The sequence below is a fragment of the Oryctolagus cuniculus genome, chromosome 1 (genome assembly GCF_051225735.1).
Source record: "Oryctolagus cuniculus isolate XC-2025 breed Fujian yellow rabbit chromosome 1, ASM5122573v1, whole genome shotgun sequence".
Lineage (NCBI taxonomy): Eukaryota > Metazoa > Chordata > Mammalia > Lagomorpha > Leporidae > Oryctolagus > Oryctolagus cuniculus.
This window is the reverse complement of record NC_142867.1, coordinates 222426296-222432295: the sequence shown is the minus strand read 5'-3', so window position 1 is coordinate 222432295 and position 6000 is coordinate 222426296. Positions and strand designations below refer to the sequence as shown.

The 6000-nt window shown below is 35.5% G+C and overlaps 1 pseudogene; it reads right to left on the bottom strand.

Annotated features, from left to right (window-relative positions):
* Window positions 1-2002: 2002 nt before the first annotated feature.
* LOC103352044 (RNA-binding protein PNO1 pseudogene) overlaps window positions 2003-6000 on the bottom strand; it is a 137245-nt pseudogene continuing 133247 nt past the window's right edge.

Genomic DNA, 6000 nt, shown 5'->3' with positions numbered 1-6000 from the left:
GCAGATCTTGATTTGGCACTTGCAAATAAATTTCTGTCTCCAAACATATACATCAATATACTCGCCTAACCCTATCTTCCCTTAAAACTCTCCTCACATTTCTTGTGCTAATGCATTTCTAAAAATATATAAAATTGAATAGTACTCTATGGACATGGTGTTTTATTTATAAATTCGAAAAGGATTTCTATGGACTTTCTCCATTAGAATAATTCATGATATTTGATTTTAAGGGACTGTTGGTAATTTTAAGAGTATATTTAGGGGTCAGCACTGTGGCATAGCAGGTAAAGCCATTGCCTCCAGTGCCAGCATCCCATATGGGCACCTGTTCTAGATCCAGCTGCTCCACTTCCAATCCAGCTCTCTGCTAGAGCCTGGAAAAGTAGTGGAAGATGGCCCAAGTCCTTGAGTCCCTGCACCCACATGGGAGACCTAGAAGTTCCTAGTTCCTGCCTTCGGAACAGCACAGTTCTGGCCATTGCGGTTAATTGGAGAGTGAATCAGCAGATGGAAGACTTTCTGTCGTCTGTCTGTCTGTCTCTCTCTCTCTGTCTAACTCTCCTTTCTGTGTATAACTCTAACTTTCAAATAAATAAATAAATTTTTTTTAAAAACACTCTATGATTTTATTCATTACTGGCTTTGGGCATACTTTGTTTCAAGCCTGTTCATTTTCTTGTTCTCCTATTTTTGTGGAGTATATTTTGCTGTGTTCTCTTAAATAGAATCATTAGTTAATACCTATTAAAATGTGATGCATTTTAAAAGATAAAATAATTGCTATAATGGGGTAAAAGTAAATATTTATGGAGCAGTTATTAATGAATACATAGCTACTATGAATGCTCCTTTTAACTCTAACCAAATAAAATTTGTTTGAAAAATATGATTATCTGCTTTCAAATTATATTAATTTGTTATGGAAATGTAGAGAAAGGAAAAGATAAAATGTCAAATAGTTTAAAGTCGTAAATGAGTGTATGCCCTTATTATATTTTATGTTAATATCTATCAGTGATTTTGAAATAATGTTTAATAATTCAAAAATTATTTATTCTCAAATTGTTCTAGAACATGAAACAAACAAGATCTATACATGCAATTATATAAAAATAAACAAAAATAAAATAAATTTTAGCTCAATAAAAGGGATGATAATTGACATAGTATTACAATATTCTACAATGATATCCTAAGTTCCTCCAATCAAGATGCAATGGGTATGGTGGCTTTAAATAGAATATTCTATTATTCATTTCTTACCAGTAGTTTTTCTAATCCAAAAAAATTACAGAAATGATAGCAATAAAAATAGGCAAATAAACTCTCACAAATTTATGGTAAAAGTGCTGAAGATATATACTCAGAATTGCTCAAATGTGATGCAAAAGTTGCCCAGTGATAACAAGAACTCTTGGAGATGATAATGCAGCATTGATAACTTCAAAAGGATGAAATAAAACTTCATAATACATAAAGAGAAAACTGTTCAAAATATAGGGAGAATGACAGAAACATAATTATGGTTGTCAATGCGTTATCAATGTTTGACAGTTATAGAAAAAATAACTATACATAGAGATGTTATTCCTTTTTTCTTAGATGGTTCTTTTAATTACAATTTATACAGAAAAAAATGTTTGTAAATTCATAAAAAGTTATAAATTTATAAATAAAAACTAACACATTCATACAGAACTGTTTAAGCCAGAAGTTTACACCAAATAAAAGATTTACATTCCATGCAAATCTGCTACATGTGTTTTAAAGAGAAAAGAAAAGATTATGCATATAATCAGTGTTAGATATTGACATTTATATTGCTCTGAAAGCTACTGAGTGTGAAACTGTTAAACCTTAGTGTCCATGCTTCTGGCTAAAAATGAAGAAGTGACTGAGGTGCAAAATGACATGGTTTCTTTTGATGGCCTGTAGACTGTCAGGTCTTTTTCTTTGGAGTCCAAGGACAAGATAAAGAGACTCAGAGTTGACATCAGAATCAATCTGCTGATCTGCTAGCCACAGCTCGAATGTTGCCATAAACCACTTTTTTAAAAAGATTTTATTTATTTATTTGAAAAGAAGAGCTATAGAGAGGCAGAATCAGGGGGAGGGAGAGAGAGAGAGAGTCCATCCGCTGGCTCACTCCTCAGATGGCCACAATAGCAGGAGCTGAGCTGATCCAAAGCCAGGAGCTAGGAGATTCTTCTGGGTCTCCCAAGCAAGTACAGAGGCCCAATCACTTGGTCCATCTTCTATTGCCTTCTCTGGCCAGAGCAGAGAGCTGGATCCAAACTGAGGCATCTAGGATTTGAACCGGTGGCCATATGAGATGTCAGCACTGCAAGTGGTAGCTTTACCCGCTACACCACAATAGCCCCTGCCATAAACCTTTGAGGGAGGATTTCCCAGGGTGAGGTTGCAGATGGCAGTTCTCTCCATCTTGATGTTTTGGAAAGAGTCAAGGGTATGAACTTTCACATCAGCCAAAACTATCCATGCCCATGTCCCATTCTCTATGGTGAATTTGGTTTTACCTCTGTTGCTGGTGATTCTTCCTACTGCACTGAACAGGTGGTCTCCTTTAAGGGGCTTAACATTAGTTATTTCAAAAGACTCGAGGATGAAGTCATGCAATCTGAGGAGGGCCAGCACATCCAACCACCCAGAAGACAAGGAGGAAGGCTTTCAGAGAGTCAGAAGCTTTGGTCGGAGCACTGACATGCTTGGTTTCTTTACAAGTCCTGATCGCTACAGTCCTTGACTTCAAGTAAAAGTGCACCTGAAGTTCCAAATTCTACAACAGGAGTAAATTAAAATCAAAACCACAACAAGGGATTATCACACTCCAGTTAGAATTATTATTGTGAAAAAGACAAAACATTAAAAAAGTAGGCAAAGATGTATAAGAAAAAGAACCTTAATACACTGTTGGTAGCAACGCTAATTAGTATAGCCATTATGGAGAAAATATGGAGGTTCCCCAAAAAACTAGAAATCGATCTACCACATGACCTATCCATTCCTGTTCTTGGTGTATGTTCAAAGGAAATGAAATCAGCATTAGATAAATGCACTTGTAGGCTTATTGCAGCACTAGTCACAATAGCCAAGACGTTGAAACAATCTAGGCAGCAACTGCTGGAGGAAAGGATAAAGAAAACATGATGTACACACCCAGTGGAATATTAGTCAAACATAAGAAACAATGAAATCCTGATATTTGCAGCAGCAAAATATGGATGGAATGAAGATAATTGTAGTAAGCAAAATAAACCAGACACAGTAGGATAAATATCACACGTTATATTTCATACACAGGAAGTTAAACAATAATAAAATTGGTGTTTTTAAGTGCATTTAGAATGGTGATTATAGGTGGCCAGAATTGAGATGCAGAGGTTTAAGTTGCAGCTTGTGGTGTTGGCATTGAACACTAGAGCACCTTTTCCAGTTCTGACTATCCCCCTTCTGATCCAGCTTCCTGCTAATGCCTTCAAACAAATAATTAAATCTTTTCAAAAAACAGTAATTACAAGAGACTAAGAAAGGTAGTGTTTGTGTGAAGAGGGGGTGGATAATAGGCACCAGCACACAGTAGCTACATATAACAGGTTCTGTTGTTTTTCAGTGCAATGCATTGCCTAGTTCAAGAAAGTGTATTATATCCTCTCTAAAGAGCTGAGCCAGAGAAACTGGTACACTCCAAATACAAAGCAAACACAAAGAAATGGAAAACGTAATTGCCTGATACAATGGAATGATTGTATGCATATGATGTAAAGTATTCCCCAGTGGGGTCAGTGTTGTGACTTAGTGGGTAAGGTAGCCCCCAGAGGCCTTGGCATTCCATATGGGTGCCAGTTCATGTTCTGACTGTTCCACTTCCAGCTCCCTACTAATGGCCTGGGAAGGCAATGAAAGATGGTCCAAATACCTGGGCCCCTGCAGCCCACAATGCCTGGACCTAGTGCAAAAGAAGCCAGCAGCCTGAACTTTATCTGGATCTCCCAATGGGTTAAAGGACCCAAATACTTGGGCCATCTTCTACTGCTTATTTGAAAGGCAGAGAGAGAGAAAGAGCAGGGAGCTGGATTGGAAGTGGAGCCGAAACTTGAACCAGTTCTCTTATGGGATGCTCTTGTCATAGATGGCAGCTTAACCCGTGATGCCACAATGACAGCCCCCAGCAAAGCAAAATTTAAAGCTTCGTACCCTCCAATAGCAGCATAAAACTTCAGAATTCTGAATTTAAAGATAAAATCTTTTTGAACATTTGTCTTTATTCCTAGCTTTTAGAATTTTTTTCCTCCTAACTCTGTGGAGGTATGGTTGGCAAAAAAGAAAATGTATATACTTAAGGGGTACAACAGAATGTTTTGGTATATGTATACATATAAAAATGATTATCACAATCAAGAAGACTAACATATATGTTATCTCAATGTTTTTATCACTTACGTGTCATGAGAATATTTGAGATCTACTCTCAGGAAATTTCAGGTTTACAATACATTATCATAACTATAGTCACCATGTTAGGTTGCCAGTACTTACCTATTTTATAATGAAGAGTTGTGCCTTTGACTAATAGGTCCCTTTTGCTGCCACTCATCAGTTCCTGGTAACCATCATTTCACACTCTTTCATTGTGATTTGGGCTTTTCTTTTAAATCCCAAATATAAGTGAGATCATATAGTATTTGTCAGTTTTCCTAGTATAACTTCCTCAAGCCTATTCCACATTAAAAATAGAAGAATTTCCTTCATGTTAAAGACTGAACAATATTCCATTGTGTGTGTGTGTGTCCATACATGTATGTGAATTTGATGTGTCACATATAATGGTGGGCAAATATCGAATCACTCTTGCATATCGGTGATAAATCCTAATTGATTATGGTATAAAATCCTTTTAATGTGCTGTTTCATTAGAGTTATTAGTATTTTGTTGAATATTTTTGCATTGATATCTGTCAGAGATATTGGTCTTTCATTATTTTTCTCAAATTTTTCTTGTGTAGCTATGGTATTAGCTTAATGCTAGTTTTGCTACAAGTGTTTAGAAGTGTTTCCTCCTCTACTATGCCTTAGATAACTTCTCATAACTTCCTAAGCAGAGGAAAAACTAATGAAAGAACCAGGGCTTGGAATGATAGCATGCTTCTTAGAAGATAATAGGTGAATTCTTGCAAATAACTGAAGGAATGGGATTTGAACTTGACAAATCAAGTCAAACTATTAATTAAATTTTATATAATAAATATAATACATTTATTATAAGTAAATTTTATTGTAGGGTAAACTTCAAAATATTTTTTGTAAGTTACTAGAAAATATGTGTCAAGAACTGAACTAAACAAAAAGAATGACATGTAACCCTGGAGAACCATAGCAGGAATTCCCTAAATTAAGATGAAGGATAGGCCAGAATTCATAGATATGGGCTGTTTTAATCACACTGGGGCAAAAGTACAAAGGAGTCCAAAAAAAGGAGGCTCTAAGAAAAAACGTGGGACTTGTGTGTAACCAGATTGACAGCTCTGTTTGTAAATGGAAAGGATAATTACAAGTACACAGAAAACTAAGTAACAGAAGGATATAATTATTAAGCAGTTTAAACAAAAATAATTGGACAAATGGAAGAGTACTTCAGTACGTTAAGTGCAAAACATATACATAATTATATTAACATAATAACTGGGTATAGATTGCAATCAGATATACAAGGTTAATTTATTATGACAGTGGAGTATGTGCTTGTGAACTATATCAGGGTACTTCAGAAAATTCACCAAAACACAATTAAAAGTGAAATGTATTTTGCTGCAAAACTTTTTGAAATCCATTCATATGGTAACTTGTACAAAAAGGCTAAATTGACAACTTTTATAGGTGGGAGATAACAGAAAGAATCATTAAATACTACACATTATTTAGAAGTGATGAAAACATTGGAGTGGAAAGTGGTAGCAAATTGGTTTGAATCTTGGGGAG